This window comes from Zalophus californianus, chromosome 2 (assembly GCF_009762305.2).
Source record: "Zalophus californianus isolate mZalCal1 chromosome 2, mZalCal1.pri.v2, whole genome shotgun sequence".
NCBI lineage: Eukaryota > Metazoa > Chordata > Mammalia > Carnivora > Otariidae > Zalophus > Zalophus californianus.
In genome coordinates this window covers 133,236,812-133,255,770 of record NC_045596.1, presented here as the reverse complement: position 1 = coordinate 133,255,770, position 18,959 = coordinate 133,236,812, and the positions used below count along the sequence as shown (strand labels likewise).

At 37.8% G+C, this 18,959-nt stretch overlaps 1 protein-coding gene and 1 long non-coding RNA gene across 4 annotated transcripts in view; one reads left to right on the top strand and one right to left on the bottom strand.

The window, feature by feature from the left end:
* Window positions 1–522: 522 nt before the first annotated feature.
* Window positions 523–18,959, bottom strand: part of TMEM144 (transmembrane protein 144) — a 106,988-nt gene continuing 88,551 nt past the window's right edge. The window contains exons 14-16 of one of the 2 annotated variants that reach the window (XR_003520778.1): window positions 9,828–9,953; window positions 1,760–1,863; window positions 523–597 (exon numbers count right to left, since the gene is read on the bottom strand). The gene's annotated coding sequence lies outside the window, so the exon portion shown is untranslated. Of the gene's footprint in view, window positions 598–1,759; window positions 1,864–9,827; window positions 9,954–14,808; window positions 15,089–18,959 lie in introns of those variants that run through there. The other variant, XR_003520779.1, reaches the window with a different exon arrangement.
* On the top strand, window positions 1,781–18,418 carry LOC113924711. 2 transcript variants are annotated; one of them, XR_003520781.2, is made up of 6 exons: window positions 1,781–2,083; window positions 9,859–9,975; window positions 10,952–11,206; window positions 12,093–12,255; window positions 14,586–14,659; window positions 17,950–18,418. It is a non-coding gene; the product is annotated as an uncharacterized LOC113924711 (long non-coding RNA). The 2 variants fall into 2 exon arrangements; XR_003520780.2 differs by having other exon boundaries at window positions 10,952–11,290.

Sequence of the window (18,959 nt, the reverse complement as noted above, 5' to 3'; positions counted from 1 at the left end):
ATTGAGTTATGCAAAATAAGGTGCGAGTGATAGCAGTTAGGAATAGTCTATTGAGGTTGAAATACTGTTTTTCTTTTCCTTTCATACACTTTAAACAAGGGTTCTGAATTCAAATGCCCACAGAATCTGCAAGGTAATATTGTCAGGGACACCTATTCAAACAATTTAAACATTTAATTCAATGATACTTTGTTTTATTGTCTTTTAAATGTTTCTTCATAATATTCAAAATGTTTTCAGGCAGTTCCTTAAAGTTGTGCTCTATCAAGTCATTGAAAAAACAAGATCTACCACGACATCATCAGAAAACGTGTCCACTGTTGGTGTTACCTTATTATCACATTCACTTTGTACTTCTTGTAGGAAATGGATCACTCTACAAATATTTTGGTTGGTCAACAGTGAAAATAAGTCTCTAAAATATGCTGCTATATCAAGTAAGTCCCAGTCGAGCTTGTGATCTCTCCAGTTGAATGTCCAGAAACCTTGTTCTGTCCAGAAAAACCTTGAATGTCTTGATACTGCAGCAGACCAGTAAGGACTTTCTGGGCAAAACACTGGAATGGGACAACAACCATTTGTAGATAACGCCAATATCTATAAAAAGTGGAGGAAAAAGTTAGAATTTAGTGACCTATGCATAAATGTGATTGACAATTTTAATAACACCAGGAAGAAACTAAATATTTTTCTTGAAATTTCATGGCTATCTTGGGTGGTAACTTTCTTTTATAGCCTAAGTAGCTTTGGTTTCCAATGCAAAAGCTTGTATATGTGAATCAAACTGCATTTTTAGAACCATTGTGGTTTTAGTACTATTTTCTATATCACATGCTACCCTCAAATAGCAATGGTGCAAAGTTCAATAACTGAAAATTGCGCATGTTCACAGGGCATGAATAAGGAGTATTACCACAATACATATTACCATTTTATAAATTTGTATCTATCTCTATATTATCTACCTGTCTTTCTATCTAGAGATCTATGATAAGCTTTTAATTTCTGTATTTATTCATATTGTGCATTTCTGGATCAAGGTAGATTATTATTACTAGAGCAATAACTGCACTAGTTCTTGCTTTTTCTGTAGCAATGTGAGGGGGACCACATGGGCAGACCAGCATGTGCAAAGGGATTTTTAGGTCATTACAGGAAGGGAACCTCAAAATTGGGAACCTAGGAGCTTATACAGGAGGAGTATAGTCTCTGGAGAGACAAAGAGAAACCCCATCTCCCTAATGTAAACAAATTCCATTTGGGAAAAAAAGGAAAGGTCTCTGGGTTCTTGCCTATGGAAATCTAAATAAATGTCCCCAGAGGGGAGATAAGCAATTCAGAGTTTATACTCCAGGGTTTTATATTTATAAGTGTCCAAATGAAAATTTGGCTTTTTTTTTTTCCAGAGAATCGAAAAATGTTAGGCTAGGTGTTTAGAAATTTCCCTCGCTTACAAGTAGCCTCAAAGGTTGCCCACGTAGGGAGAACAATGTCTAGCCCCTTTTCGTAATGAGTATCTCTAATGACTGCATGAGGAAAGACTTCATATTTATGTAGGTGTGAACGGTTTCCTCTGCTGATGCCCATTTGTTCGGTTCCACTAAGGTCACCTATTTGCCACCCATCCCTAATGTGGTTACTTCAAACTGTTCAGATTTGGACCTACTTAGTCTGTCCTCTGCAGCTCGGCTAAATGTAGTCTGTCCACGGCCTGGGGCATTTGCCCTTTAAATACCTGCTGTGGTAGGCTGAAACCTACTCAGTCAGGAGCTCTCCCAGCTCCTCTCAAAGGTCTCGCTTCTGTTTTTGAGGCTTATTCCCCTCTTGATCGATTAGTGGTCTTCTGTTCACAGAGTTTCTTGCCTGTAGAGTAGCCATTGGGTTAGTTAGTTAATTAGTTAATGAATACACCGAAGGCTAGAAGAAGAAACTGTTCTCATTTAGAAGACTGAAGGGGGTAAGAGGCATGGTTTGTGTGTGGGAGCCGCCGACCGAGGAGGTCAAGCAGCTGTACAAGTGGGTAGAAATGGTGCGGGAGACCATTATTTGCCACCGCCACAGAGGAGGTCTCCGGAGGAAAACGGTAAGTACTTTTTACCTGCGATTTTGAAATTTTAAAAATGCCTTTCTCGGGGCTCAGTTGTTAAGCGTCTGCCTTCGGCTCCGGTCATGATCCCAGGGTCCTGGGATCGAGCCCCACATCGGGCTCCCTGCTCGGCGGGAAGCCTGTTTCTCCCTCTCCCACTCCCCCTGCTTGTGTTCCCTTTCTCGCTGTCTCTCTCTCTGTCAAATAAATAAAAATCTTTAAAAAAAAAAATGCCTTTCTCTTTGTGCCTCTTTTCCATACCCCATTTTGTTTTTCTCTGTTTAACATAAGTAGCGAAGGAGAAGAAACAATTAAACAAATACTATGAATATAACTGCTTTTGAGTTTTTTCCTGCTCTTCCTCTACAACTCCTTTGAAAATACTCTTCTCCACGTTCCTAAACCTGCCATCAGTGAAACTACAGGTATCCTCACCTTTTTGAAAGTTCATGTTTCCCCACTTCACTTTTATAAAAGACCTGTATGACTAAGCTGTTTTTGGCAACTAAAAGAAATCCAAGGGGATTTTAACTTTTACAAAAAAAAAAAAAAAAAGACAAAAAGCAAAAACAGCGTTCAGGGTGCATTTTGCACCAGCTATAGAGGAGCAGCAGGTGCTTGGATCAGCAAGAGCGCCCCGCCAAGCTTCTTGCTCAGGAACTACACTTAGCATCTCAGCTTCAAGCTGCCAGAGCCCTGAATCATGTCTGTGAGCATCTGTGCTTTATCTCAATTTTATTTTGTGCATTTGTTAGTACGATGTGTTCTAAGGTATCAGAAAAGCCTAAGAACAGTTATTTTTTGGGTCCGGGAGTGCTCAAACATTTTTCATATAAATTAAGGGTGATTTCTTATTCACTTTATGCCATTTTAGTTTATGGAAGTTTTCATCGGAACGCTCTACTTTCGGATGGTAGGAAAGATCAGCATTTTATTTTATTTTTTAATTTAGTTTAAATTTTTTAAAGATTTTATTTATTTATTAGAGAGAGGGAGAGAGACAGAGAACACTAGAGAGAGTAAGCACAAGTTGGAGGGAATGGCAGAGGGAGAGGGAGAAACAGGATTCCCCCTACTCAGCGTGGTGCTCCATCCCAGGACCCCAGGATCATGACCTTAGCCGAAGGCAGACCCTTAATCCACTGAGCCACCCAGGCTCCCCAGAGAGACTTGCGTTTTAATATGCTCTTAACACTGAGGAGGTTTGTCTTATAGACTGATTGAGTAGCAGCTACGAAAGCAGTTTGGGTAGTTTTAGTTTTAACTAACATCATTTGAGAGATTATAATGAGACTGTAGACAAATGAGATTGCAGACAAAATCTGACTTTATTTCTTTGACGTAGAGTATGGTTATAAATAAAGATAAACTCACGGATGAGGAAAAATTAAAAAAAAAAAACCTAGCATTTATCAAATACTTACTAAATACCAGGTAGTATGAGTTAGGTATTTTAGCTAATGCTTGACCATGAACTGAGGAATGCACAAAAAACTGTGAAATAAGATTGCCTTTTGAGAGTTTATCTATAAAATCAGAAAAATTGCCCTAAAAAAGAAAGAAGAGCTCTAGGCCTAGAAGACTCCATTATAAAATATCTGAAGGTTAAAATGCCTTTCTTCACGTATTGTATCAATCAAAAGAGAAGCTGATTAGTAATGGAGACTTAGGGGTGCCTGGGTGGCTCAGTTGGTTAAGTGTCTGCCTTCAGCTCAGGTCATGATCCAGGGAAGCTGCTCAGGAGGGAGCCTGCTTCTCCCTCTCCTGCTCCCCCCGGCTTGTGTTCATGTTCTCTGTCAAATAAATAAATAAAAATCTTAAAAAAAAAAAAAACGTAGTGGAGACTTAAGAGAAAAACAAAAAGTAGAGGCCAATTTTGAGAATGTCCATCTATGAATGAATCAGGAGCCCTCCGGACTGGAATAGTATGACAACATGACAAATACAGCTGTAAGGGAAGAAAGAATTTTCCTAGACCCTTTTAGGTTCTGTGTCTAAACCTGCTCATTAAACTGACAAAAGACAGACTAGTAGAAGAAAAGCATACACATTTTATTTGATGTTAATATTTGTACATGTACACAGAGCTTTCATATGTAAGAAAGGAAGACTCAAAAGAAGCAGATGGACCTGAGAGCTTATATACCATTTTAACAAAGAGCAATATCTTGTGGCGATGTGACACGACAAAGGGAAAAGGTGTGTGTGCTAGGGTGGTACACTGTGGGAAAGTGCCGGGCAAGTATAGGGGGAGACTAATGGAAGGTAAGGGTTACTTTGGTAGGTTTGTTCGTAAAGATGATGAGAATTGATAAGAATATCCTCTTCTGGAAGAGGAAATATTTTTCACAGGAAACGTAAGCCCCACTTTTTAGGTAGAAAGGGATCAGAGAGCCTTTTCTGCATCTGCTTTTCTTCAATTGCCTTAGGCTCAAAATAATATACCCAAATGGCATTTTGGGGGGGGTATATTCAATCCCTTTCATAGACATATGGTGGAGAAAGATACGCCAGTTATGTTGTATGCCCAAATCAAATAACCCACTTTCCTCTTCTGATTCTTCACTCAGCAAGAAACTTTCTGTTCAGTTGGATTTCTGTGTAGCGCACTTGCAGGGACAGGATGCCACAGAAGGGTCCCGTGGCAGAGGCTCTCATTAAAACTAATATACAACAGTGTATACTTGTTTCTTCTTTGTTGATAGGTTAACTCTGAACTGCTGAGGCCAGTCTGTCTAAGGTCCCTATGACTGTTAGTTTCTGCACTTTCAGGACTTTCAGGACTTCCAGAATGCAACTGTTGTAGGATCACTGAGACCAGTGCCATTTGTGGACACCTACAAGGTGAAGCAGCTCACGAGCATTGACCTGATGACACCCTCTTTCTAGTATTTCATTCCTTCTTTGAACTTCGGTAGGGATGATTTTCCCCATTTTACAAATGAAGAAGAGACTGAAGCTCAAAAGCTATAACATGCTAAAATTTACCAGATGATAAGCAGCAAGACTGGAGTTTAACGAGGTCTATAAAGTATCAGAGCCTATTCTTATCAGTCATTACATCGTGTACCCTTTCATAAGCAGTACTGGGGTATCTAGAAGCAATGGTCAGGTAAGTCACTACAAATTATTATTCCATGTTCAACTTTGTCATACATGATTGTTGACCTTTGATGTAGTATAAGGAAAGCTCAGTTGCTATGTATTATGAAACAAACAAATAAAAGTAAATATCCATCAGAGAAAATAGAATATATAAAAATCCTAAACAATATAAACACAAGTGCATGATTTCATGTCTTAATCCTGTTTAACTTATGCAGCAAAGATACTCAGAATAACTATTAATTTGGCTGCTACTTACATTTATATTTTCTAAGATAATGTTGTAAGCAAAGCCTTTCTCTTAAGTATACTTGATTAGAGCAATGAGAACCATAGTAATGAGCACTTAATGTTCTAGCACGTTAGTTTACATGGTAATGCTTTCATTTGCCTTATTTCCCTTGTTCCTCCAAATAACCAAGTGCCAGGCAGGGCTGATATATAAAATTTTTATTTTATGTTGTGAAAACTGAGTTTCAGATTGTCAGAAATGGTTCTCAGACCCTTTAAAAAGTCCTGAATGTGGAATCTGGCACAAGGCAGTCAGAAAAAAAAAATGATTTGGAGTTCTGACAGGTACATTATGTTTCTTCTCTTGTGACTTTGACATGCATCTGACACTACTTCATCCTCGCTGTTGTTGCTGTTTGCTTTGTCCCTTGCAACCTGGTTAAACATGTTTGGAGTTGGGTCTTTTTCTGAATTCATCTTGGTTTTAATGACTGCTGATATCACCTAGTGTTCCAGGCTCCCAGTTTAAGCATTCATCCTCTGCCTCTTGGTGTCACAAATCTCGGGAACTTTGCCATTCCCACTTCTGTGCTCTTCAGCAGTCTCGCGAATAGTGGGTCTTCATAATCAATAAAGAAACGAAGACTTGGAGAAGTTAACTAAATTATCTAGTACCACATTAAATTATCCAGGTAGCAGGATTGGGATTTTTAACTTTTACCTCTCTGCTATCAAGCTGTATGTTCTTCCTATTAGCTATTACTGAAAATTATAGTTATGTTCATAGTCTTGAACATGACTATCTGCACGATGCTTTGCATTAATTCTAATACAAATTCTAATATAAAATTCTAATACAAAGCTCTGCTTCCAGAGTTCAAGCAAAACCTCAACTGTAACTTGTCCACATTTAAGAGACTAGTAGGGTTTAGTACCTTGTTGAAGCAACATTCTAAGTCCAAGTCGTCCAAGGATCATTTGCATTTGCATTAGTTGTCCCCTCATCAGCTAGCTGTTCCATCGAGTAGAAGTTGGAACATCATCACAGCATGCACTATTTTAGAGCTCTGCTTAGCACAGTTGTTTGCATAGGCTTACGACATAGGCAGCCTGGCTCCTGAAGGAATATGTGTGATCACAGCAAAGTAAGCTGTTTGCAAATCAATTATATTAATTTCCTCTGACACTGTAATCATTTTTTTCAAATCTTTGAATTTTTTAAAAAAACTTTTAAGGATTTTTAAAAAATTTACTTATTTGACAAGAGAGTGAGCACAAGCAGGGGGAGCTGCAGAGGCAGGGGGAGAAGCTGACTCCCCACTGAGCAGGGACCCCGACGCGGGACTTGATCCCGGGACTCCAGGATCATGACCTGAGCCAAAGGCAGACGCTCTCACGACTGAGCCACCCAAGTGCCCGAAATCTTTTAAATTTTTAAAATGTTGCCGGTACCGCTTTTGGAATTATATATTAAAGAAAGGTAGACCTCTCTTCAAATCATTTTTCCACTCACAGAAGTTTAATCTCCATTCAAAAACTTTGATTCCCTTTGTGATTGGCTTCCTGTTGAGCCAGTTGAAGGTAGATTAATTTTGTGCTTTGGAAAACGACAAATTAAAAAATCCGTTGATACATTATTCTAATCATTAAACACATGTTTCACATGAGAAAGGACATAACTTTAATAAAACAATCCCCCGAGAGCAAAGCTTTTAAATGATTAACAAATACAACCTTCATAAATCTTGTACAGCAGAATTCCTGAGCAGGACAAATAGCCAAAGCACGGCTTCTATTTGGCTCACCCAGCAGAAGTTAAACAAGGCCATTCTTTGGCCCAAATGTGAAGTCTTTTAGATTTGTTTTCTGTGAAGGCGAATACTTAACATGATTTGAGAGCTAGTTAGATTCATGTATGGGTTGACTGCCTTTCTTGTAGTGAGTTTTTTCATTCACAAACAATTCTTGTTTTTTAGCCAGGGATTTGATTGTGAGCCTATTAATGCTAAGTTGTGAAAGAAAAGGTTTACCTCTTGTTAGAGGCATTTCTGGCAAGAGCATACCTGATTTCATTAAGTACAATACATACTATGTTCCCCTGTTGATTATATACCAGCAGGCAATATTAGTGAATGGATAGACTAAAAGCATGGCTTCTGGAGCCAGACTAGCTGGACTTGAACCCTAGCTCTGGCACTTGTTAGCTCTATGTTCCTAGGCAAGCTGACCTCTTTGTGACTCAGTTGTTTAACCTGTAAAATGGAGGAAAAGTTGATAGCTATATTATAGGCTTATTGTGAGGATACATGTTAATATGTGAAAGCATCTGGGACACAGACTGCTACATGGGAAATATGGTAAGCTGAATATGCAAGGGTAGCATGGCCACTTTAACTGAAAAACCCACGGGCACATGCACCCCAATGTTTATAGCAGAATTATCAATTATGAAAAGAGCCCAAATGTCCATTGACTGATGAATGGATAAAGAAGAGGTGGTATATATATACAATGGATTATTACTCACCCATCAAAAAGAATGAAATCTTGCCACTTGCAACAACCTGGATGGAACTAGAGAGTTTAATGCTAAGTGAAATAAGGTAGTCAGAAAGACAAATATCATACCATTTCACTCATAGGTGGAATTTAAAAAACAAAACTGATGAACATAGGGGAAGGGAAGGAAAAATAAAATAAGATACAAACAGGAAGGGAGACCAACCACTCTTAACCATAGAGAACAAACTGAGAGCTGCTGGAGGGGAGGTGGGTGGGGGATGGGCTGGAAGGGTGATGGGCATTACAGAGGGCACTTGATGGGATGAGCACTGGGTGTTGTGTGTGGGTGATGAATCACTGAATCACTCCTGAAACCCATGCTGCACTATATGTTAACTAACTTGAATTTAAATAATAAAAAAGAAGAAAACCCTACAGAAATGCATTGAGTATATAACTATATATAGTGAGCTTGCCTCACACTATGCACTTTGTCCCTTGATCTTGTTTTTTTTCCCTCTTGCTTATGGATTTAGTAGGTCAAGTATGAAGCCTAAGCTGACCCATTCCCTGAGATGGGTAAATTGTTTAGAGCTGTGATGTCAAATATGATAATCATTAACCACACGTGGCTATTAAAATTTATATTAATTGAAATAAAATAAAATAGAAAAATTCAGTCCCTTAGTCACACTAACCACATTTCATGGGCTCAATAGTCACCTGTGGCTAGTGGCTACCATACTGGACGGTGAGGATACAGAACATTTCTAACTTTGCAGAAAGTTCTACTGGATAGTGCTGATAGAGTTTGGTGGTGTGTTATCTTTCTTGTTCCATTCTAACATGTAGCTAATATAAATAGCTTCTAACTTACAAATGAGATGTATTCTGAAAGTTCATTTGCAAGTAGATAGGGACTTTGGATAAAACTCTCTGTGGACCAATTACATTAAGATTACAGAAACAGAAAGCATACGAAGAGACAAATGGCTAACAAACATAAGAAAATGTTCAAGTTTATTAGAAATGGAAATTGCAACAATGAGCCTAGTTTTGATTATTTGACTGGAAAGATTAAAATAATTGTCAGGTATAATGCTGGTAAGTGTGCAGTGAGGCAAATGCATGTGGGTATATATTTTTGGTAGAACTTATCTTTAAAACAATTTGGCAATACATATTAAAAGTCTTAAAATTGTTTATACTCTTTGTCCCTGTAATTCGCCTTCCCAGACTTTCATATAAGAAAATAGAGATGCTTACAAGATTCAGCACAAAGGGGCTCACAGCAGTATTAATTCTAGTAATAATTGGAAACAACCAGTTGGGAGAGGGTTAGCTCAGTTATGACTTTGACATACCGGAAAACTGTATATTCATTGAAATGTTTTTGTAGCATATTTGACAATGTAGGAAATATTTTTGTAGAAATAAATGAGAAGATTATATTTAATACTGTATAGTATGATCAAATAACTAAAATATCCTCGGGAAGCTCTTGAAAATTAACTAAAATATCAACAGTAGTTAATCTAAGTTTTATGGGATGGTGCGTGATTTTTTTATACTCTCTATTTTTGAGTTGTCTACAGTGTACATGTGTCCCTTCTTTCAGTAAAAAAATGAAAGAGTACCTCAAAACTATTTAGGGTAAATTATTGGTAGGGAATCTAATAGTACTATAAATACAACTAATCAAATGAAAACAGTCAATAACCATTGGACACATCATCTGTACTTTGCCCTGTGTGAGATGCTTAGGTTAAAAAATAGAACTGAACAATGAATAAAATAATGGAGCATGAATAATTAATCTGATTAGGGTTTTCATGTGAGATATAGACATATCCTGCTAGGTTATGCTGTGGAAACAAATGCACCCCAAATCATAATTACTTACAAAAAAGATTTATTTCTGTTCATGTGACAAGTCCCTTTTAGGCTGGCTGTAGCTGTGATCCATGCCTTCTTCGCTTTGGGGCCCGAGGCTGAAGAAGGAGCCCCACATGGAACATTGCTGATCTTTCTGGCATAGGAAACAAGAGAAGGTGAAAGCATTAATAGCCTTAAAGCTTCTGCTCTGACAGAGCTTCCCTCCAATTACATTTCATTGGCCAATGCAGGTCACATGGCTAAACTTCATGCCAGTAGAGTAGGAAGTAGAATATTTCTACAGGAGAGGCCAGAAGTGGAAGCGATGGGATACTCTGATGTTATCACATTCAGCCACATTCACCCAGATGTGGGGATTTAAATTCTATAGATAAGGCTCAGGAAGCCATACTTTTAACAGTGCTCTTTAAAATTTTGATGAGTCCAATGAGGGGACCCATGTCTGGGAGTAAATACATTAGAATATACAAAAATTTATTATTACAATCTATGGCAATCATGGGATAAAAGTAGAGTGATTATAGGTCCTGACTTGCTAAGGCTTACTAGTTGGCCCAATGTAAGTATCAAAAATTCCCCATTTTATTCTCCAAAGTATCCCAATTTATGTGATTAAATAATATGGCCACCCTAAGAATAGGTCATTCTTCCCTGAAATAGGGAGGATATATACAGCTTCTCCTTCTTCCTTTCACATTTGCTTAGCTCAGTATTTTCGATATTTCCCTAGGCCAAGCATATGAACAATATCTCTTTGGGTCCAATGGATGGTATTTCAGAGAAACTCTAGCCATGATAGCCCCTTACAATTTACTGACACATTATTCTTACGAATCTTCAGAGATAGCTTACATTTCCTCAAAAAGACAGTTGTCTTTGTCCTTCTAATTATTGTAGTCAATTGTATTACTGAGAAAATAATTGCTGCCTCTCTCTACTGAACCACTTTCTACCGGGCATTTCTCTACTCAGCTGTCTCTGCTGAATGAATATACTTTTTTGCCCTGTTGATATCAGGGTTGGCCAGGACACTGACCAGGGAAAGGTGAATGTGAGTGGAAATAATGGTGTCACTTCGGAAGTTTTAAGCACCATCACGTGGTTCTGCTTTCTCCCTTTTCTCTCTTCCAGGAGAACAGAAGGTTTCAGATAGAAGCTGCTGCTTAAGCCTTGGTCCTGGAAGGAAGATGATGTGGAACCCCAGAGCTCAAAGCAAGACAAAGACCCTGCCGAGTGAACCACTGTGGTTCTGGGATGGTTTGGAGAGGCAGCATGACTTAGTCTAAACAGAATGATACAGTTTTCAGAGCTTTCCATTTCTTTTTCTATTCCAGCTCTCTCTCATGGTCAGTCTCTAATGCCATGAAGCTACATGAAGAGCCACTGGTATGTTGGATTAGCGGATGCTGCAGCATTTGATATAGCGATAATGATACCAAAATGTCTTGCCTCCTATCTTTTGGGCCAGAGGTACTACTGTTATAAAAGCTGAGCTGTAGTGGGTACATGCTATTTCTGTTTGATGTGCCTCTTCCCTCCTTCATGAGGTGGTCTTTTTCTCTCTTCGTTCGTGTTCTGTTGGGAGTGCCACTCACAGATTCCTCCCTCCTCACATGGGAATTAACAGTCCACCCATTCATGGTATCACATTCCCCCAGTCTAGTGATTGCTCCAAGGGTAAGCGTGGGGCTGACGTTCTCTTTTGGGACTCTACAGTTTCTAGGTGACGTAGAAGGTGCTTTTCTTAAGAGATGTTGGAGCTAGAATGGTAGGTAGCTGGAGCTGCTTGTGAAGTCTCACTACCATGTGGAGATAGCCTTTATAAGAATAAGGAAAATAAAAGTAAGCAAGGATATGTAGGGCTGAAAGAGAGTCATAGAAAACTTAGGGAAGCAGAGGGAGACAGGAACAAGATGGGAGGAGGGAGAGAGACAGAGGACCCTCCAATTCTGAACTGAGTCATGCCTGAATACCTTTATATTTATTCTCTCCCTATTTATATAAATGAATAAATTTCTATTTATCTCAAGCTGGTTTGTGTTGGGCTTTTTCCCTTGAAATCAAGAGAGACTTAACTAACACATAAGCTGTGCTAGGTGAAGCCATGCAGAAGTTATCCTGTGGCTTCTACCCAGATCCTTTATTAGAAAGACCGAGAAATAGAGTGAGGGTAGCCACAGGGAGAGCTGGAAATGCGTCTGGGGGGCCTCTTCTTTGCCGCAGAAGAGCAAGGAAAAGTGCACAGGTGTCCTCTTTATTTTGTCTGATCTAGACTCTTAATCCAGAGAAGTAGGCTGCTGAAAGAAGTTGGAGGAACCAGAGATTAATAATCAGATGAACAGCTATGAGCTACACGCTTTCTTTTTGAGCCATGCCCATCTGTTGCTGGGGGCGTCTTCTTCCTCTAAACAGGAAACAACGGAAGATGAAAGGAGGTAACTCACTGGGACGGGAACACAGTAGACCTAAAAAATTCTGAAAGTGATTGCTGGAATTAAAGCTATAATTTACCAGCCCCAGCCCCTCCCCTACAATATTCTCAAGCAAATTGCATGTCTAAATATAACAGCCTCATTAAAACCATGATATTTAAAAAGGTCTAACACATGACCTTTCCTTAGATAGTACAAAACAGCAGGAAAAAAGTGTGGGAAGTAAATGACAAATGAAAAATACAGATAAGTAAAATGATTTCTCCAGTATGCAAGAGAATTAGGTAATTCTTGGTTTCTAAATGTCATTTCCCAGTAAGAGGAATGAATCTCTTTGAAGAAAGGATTGATAATGGTTTGGATGGGAGAAGTACAAGGTGAGTTAATGTACCGGAAAGCTAAGAAGTACACATTGAGGGGCCCTCCCCACCGGCCAACTTTGAGGAACTGAAGTATTAAGAACAATGACATTTACAATAGATTTTGATACGTTGAACAACAACAACAAGTTCCTAAGTCCATAGAAAAAGAGGGAAGGGAAGAAGCAGGAAAAGTTTATTTTCACAGAAGAATACTGGGTAAAAAATATACAATTAATGATAGAATTACAAAATCACCTTTTTGCAGTCACTGCTATAATTTATTCAGCAGGGGTCATCACTGGGTGCTATAGCCCATGGGTAAAAGTTAGTAGGGGAACAGGATATTTACAAACTCTCAAAGTTTTTTTTTTAATAATATATAAGTCTGGTAGGAAACACCTTAATAAAATTATCAAACTCAGCATCTCTCTTGATATGATATAATGGGAAGTCAACCACATTAACTATTGTATTCTGACAAAAACATCTAAACTGCAGTTATTCACAAGGAAATGATCAGACAAATCAAGATTATAGACTATTTTATAAGATAACAGGCCTAGATTCTTTAATAAAAAAGTCAATATCATTAAAGATAAAAACAGCTAGGACAGGGGACAGGTATAAATAAAAAGGCAGTGAAGAGACGTGATGACTAAATTCAATGTGTAAGTCTTGAATGGATCTGGATCAAAAAAGTGATAAGAAGCTATAAAGGACATTATTTTAACAACCAGAGTAATTTAAATATAGACTAGGTGTCAGATAGCTATTGCTCTGTAACAAATTAAAATTCAGTGGCTTAAATATTGTTTCTCAGGGTTCTGTGGATGCGTTGGGAGGTTCTTCTGTTGATATTGTTAGCACTCGCTCATGCAGCTGGAGGGAACCACTGGATGGCTAGAATCCTCTCTTCATAGACTCTTTTATTTTCTAGAGGGTCAGACCAGCATCCTTGGGGGCACCAGCGGCCTTCCATGAGGTTGGGCCCTGGTCAGCATACGCATATCTAGTCTCTGCTTGCAGTGGGTTGTTTTGTTGATGCCTCAGAGGTTTGCAGTGGCCATCAATGTAACAATCAACCACAGATGTCATTAGATAACAGTTTTGGATCACTGTTAAGCTTTTCTGCTGTGTTAATAATATTGTGATCATGAAGCACAATATTCTAGTCTTCAACAATAAAGGCTGAAGTCGTTAAAATAATGTGACATGATTTGTTTCATGATTGGTGGAATTTACTTTTCAGGAACTCTAGGGAGGGAGGGCAGGAGAGAGGGAGGAGAGAGAGACAGAGAGACAATAAGAGAGAGGGAGAGCAGGTAAAGGGAGCAAAATGTTAACAATTATTAGAGTTAGATGAGGGGTATACAGGTGTTTCTATTACTGTTCTTTCAAATTTTCAAACCTGGGTTTGTTGCACAAATTTTCAGTATGTTTGATACTTTGCAAAGTAAGTCTTGGTAGAGTTCGAAAGAAGCCTGGCAAGCTTGTGAAGAGCAAGCCCACGCCTTTTCCACCTCTCAGATCCTTGATTCAGGGGGCCTGGGATCTGTCTGTGTGACAGGAACTGAGCTGACTCTATTAGACTCTGGTGCACACTGGTTACATGTAGCACACCAGAAAAGTGAAGAGGGGCCCGTGCACTGTATAATTACAAGGACAGAGGGTCAGAAAATAAAAAGAAGGGGAAAGGGAAGTTATGAAAAATGAAAATAACATAAAATAAGATGGAAGAAATGAAACCAAACAGCGTTTGTAAGAATAACAATAAATAGGATAAACTAGTTGCTTAGATAAAAAGACTATATTGGATCCGAAAGTGAAGCTCAGCTATAAGTTGCTCACAAGCAACTCATCTAAAGTTAGGTCAAAGAGTGCATTCGAAAGGCACAGCGGAACTTTATAAAGATAAACTTTACCTTCTGTAACAAAGAGCTAACTGGAATAAATTTTTCTTTTTTTTTTAAGGTTTTCAAAAGCTTTATTTTTAATGCAGCATCATTATGACAGATTTTCAAATACCGACTGGAATATTTTAAAAGGTAAGTCATCCTCCTAACTTTGATTCCAAGATTGCAGTTTCCCCACCCTGAGACCACAAATATTACACTACCTCCATACTCTCTTAAATACAATTGATATGAGTCCGTGTATGTGGGATATATATTATTCTGCTGTTAATGAAAATATTACCATTCTCAGCAAACAGTCCTGAACTCTATCACTTTACAACGTATTTTAGAAACCATTGCATGTATAGCCACTTCCTTTTTTTTGATGATTGCATAAAATACCATCCCTGATTCATTTAGTTTCCTTCTGATGGGCATTGGAGTTGTTTAATACTTTTTGCCAACATGGAAAGGACTGCTGTGATTGTCTTTGTGCCTCTGAGTGAGATTACTTGCAGCAAACAGTGGAATAAATTTTTCTGAACTAAGTAGTATAACATCAGGATTCAAGAAGCAAACCTACAAGAAATAGAAAAGGAAATGAACAGAAAAACAATCCTTTCAGGAAACATGAACTGACAGATTAAATTTTAAAAATAACTATTTGGTTTAAAGGATGTGAAAAAGACAATAAATAAGGTTGATTTGATTTGTGTATGCAGAATTTAAACACCTGAGAACAGTCATGGCATCTTATTTTCAAGCTTCCATTAAGCATTTATAGAAATTGATCCTATCTTAGTGCACAAAAGCTGCTTCAATGAATTTTAATAACTAGAAAGAATATGGGTTACATTGCTTTTATGAAGAATAAAAATTATAATAAAAATTTAAAAGCTTTAACCACTTGGAAATTCTAAAAATTTATTTATTTATTTGAGAGAGAGAGAGAGAGTGCATAGGGGAAGAGCAGACGGGGAGGGAGAGACAGAATCTCAAGCAAACTCCCTGCTGAGCGCAGAGCCAGATGCAGGGCTCCATCTCACCTGAGATCATGACCTGAGCCGCAATCAAGAGTCAGACGCTTAATTGACTGAGCCACCCACGTGCCCCTAACCACCTAGAAATTTTAAGATGCTATCTTAATTATTCTTGTGTAAAACAGAATATTTTAACTGATAGTGCAGAATAGCTAGAAAATGAAAATATAAACTAGTATATCAAAATTTAGGTGACTTGTCTAAAGCTATATTCATAGAAAAAATAATAGATGTAAGTACTTATACTTTACTATAAGAGATAGAATAAAATATTGAATTAAAAACCTAAGTCAGATTAAAAATAAAGAGGATTAAAATAATTAAAACAGAAATATAAAAGACAAATAATAGAATTGATAAATAGAACCAAGAACTGTTTTTTCTCCCCAAAACTGGCATTTTAAACCAATAATAATAAAATATAAAGCCATGCAGTAACACAACCAAAATACTAAAAAAATTGAAAGATGTCAATCGTCCCTGAATTAAATTTACAGATTTAGATGGTATCCAATCAAAATACCAATAGATGGGGGCCCCCTGGGTGGCTCAGTTGGTTAAGTGACCAGCTCTTGATTTCAGCTCAGGTCATGAGCTCAAGGTTGTGAGATCAAGCCCCATGTGGGGCTTCATGCTGGGCACGGAGCCTATTAAGATTCTCTCCCCCTCTGCCCCTCCCCCCTAAAAAAAACCCAAACAAAAAACTAAAAAGAAAAACAAACCAACAGATGTATTGTTGCTGCTGTTTGTTTGCATGGAACATGACAGACTTATTCTAAATTTATCTTGAAATACAAACATATAAGAATAACCAGAAATAACTTGAAAGGGAAGAGGAGTAACAGTGAATAAGCTAACCAGTTTTAAGATGTACTATTAAGACATAGTAGGGGCACCTGGGTGGCTCAGTTGTTAAGTATCTGCCTTCAGTTCAGGTCATGATCCCAGGGTCCTGGAGTCGAGCCCCGCATGGGGTTCCCTGCTCTGCAGGGAGCCTGCTTCTCCCTCTCCCACTCCCCCTGCTTGTGTTCCCTCTCTCGCTGTGTCTCTCTCTGTCAGATAAATAAATAAAATCTTAAAAAAAAAAGACATTGTAAGTACAACTCTTGGTCCTAGCACAAAAAATGATTACATGATACAGAGATTGACTCAAGTACCTATAGGAATTTAGCATACATTAAAAACACTTCAGAACATCAAAGAAAAGCAGATTTATTCAACAAATGGTGCTGAGAAAACTTATGAGGTTTTTGGAAAAATAACATCGGTAAATCTTCACCCCTTGCTCTAAAATTAACTCCATATGAATTAACACTTTAAATATAAGACATGAAAATAAAAGTGTTAGGAAAAAATCACAGAGATATATAAGAATTATTTTGATACTGTGACCAAAATTTGTTAAAAGGGAACACTTGATATGTTTTACCTTGTAAGAATTAAATGTATGGGTGGTAATCATCAACAAAAGCAAAATGAAAAATAAACTAGGAAAAGTATTTGCCAAAAAGTACACCACAAGCAAAGAGATTCATTCCCTTAATATATAAAAGGATCCTACAAATTATCATTTTAAGTTCCCAAACTTCCTAGAAAAGATTGTCAAGAGATAGGAACAAGAAGAAAGGTCACAAGAAAGGCAATACAAGTTGGTAATACGTAGAAAGAATTGATCAATTCTGCTCACAAACTAATACACACCTAGACATTTAGATGTTTAGATGCCATTTTTAATCAAATCACATTGGTAAATAATTAAGAAACTGATAAAAATCATTTTGGCAATATATAGAGAAATCTGTTAGCAGAGTTAAAATACAATTACAACTTTTGCAGAGTATTATGGCAATATCTATCAAGTTTTAAAATGTGTATCTATCTTGTGATACAATAATTCTACTAGAAATATGCCTTATAAACATATACACAGAAATGCACAAAATATACATGCAAAGATATTAATGGCAGCATTTATTTTTTTAGTAACAAATGTAAGAAATAATCTCTAAGACTGTGTGCATGTGCTTCTGTGTGTGTGTGTGTGTGTGTGTGTGTGTGTGTGTGTGTGTGTGTGTGTGAAAGAAAGAAACTGAGACTGGGAGAGAATGAGAGAATGATGAATCAAGGTACTATTTAATTTTCAGTTTTATACTTTTGTTTTTTTCATTGTTTTAAAATAAACTCATTTTATTGGTAAACCAATTTAAACAAAATCTATGTCCATTTCAGCGAGAATGCAGGTGGGCATCCTAAGTTATGTTAAAAAAACAAATTCTTGTTCTATAAAGAAATTTCTTTTAGTGTAGTTTAAACTCCAGCCAATATGAGTAACAGTTTATGTTGATGTGCTTCTCTCCCTCTTTCCCTTCCTTTCTCTCTCTCTGTCTTTCTCTTCCACAGCTAAACTGCCTAAGAATGGGCCAAAAGAAAAGCCCTGTTGGATTCTGATACTTTTCTGAAAAGTTCGCCTGAATGAATAGGAAGTCAAACAGCTGGTGCTACAGGATCCAGTAAAACCACACAAAAGCTGAGGGAAATTATGTTGTCTTCCTTTGATTTATGATTTTGAAACATCTTTTCAGGAGGAGAAATCAATCCCACAAAGCATTGAAGTTCAGAAATAATTAGGCATTTTGAATTTTTGCAAAAGCCACAGAAAAGAGATCCACATTTACATAAAATGGCGCAGCATGTAGAGAAAGCCTGGTTTCTGCAGAAAATCCCTCCTACAGGAAAGCATTCAATTCCAAGTTGACTTCCAATTGCTCCCCCACCCCCCACATAAAATGCACAAAAAAATCTCTCGGAATATATTGTGAGATTTAGATTTTTATATATTCTTTTACCATGTATTTAAGAAATCTGTCACATTCCCATATTAAAGTTGATAGTTTTTTTTTTAAAGATTTTATTTATTTATTTGACAGAGAGAGACACAGTGAGAGAGGGAACATAAGCAGGGGGAGTGGGAGAGGGAGAAGCAGGCCCCCTGCAGAGCAGGGAGCCCGATGTGGGACTCGATCCCAGGACCCCGAGATCATGACCTGAGCCAAAGGCAGTCGCTTAACCGACTGAGCCACCCAGGCGCCCAAAGTTGATGGTTTTATTACCAAGACAACACATATATGTGATTTTGAATTTCAGAACTGAGGTCCTCAATAAGAAGCATCACAATTAAGATGGTACAAGTGAAGAGACAGGATTCAAAATGACTTTTGTTGTGTAAATGAAGAGAAATGAAGAAGGTTCTGGAAAATATCTCAGCTTATGATTTGAGTATTTTAGACATGTCCAACTTTCCTATCTCCATGGAATTTGCTTCTTGGTAATTTTCCACTAGGCATTTCAGAGCTGAAACAAACAGGATCGTTTGGTACCCTACTTTACCTCAGACATCTACCTTAGTAAAA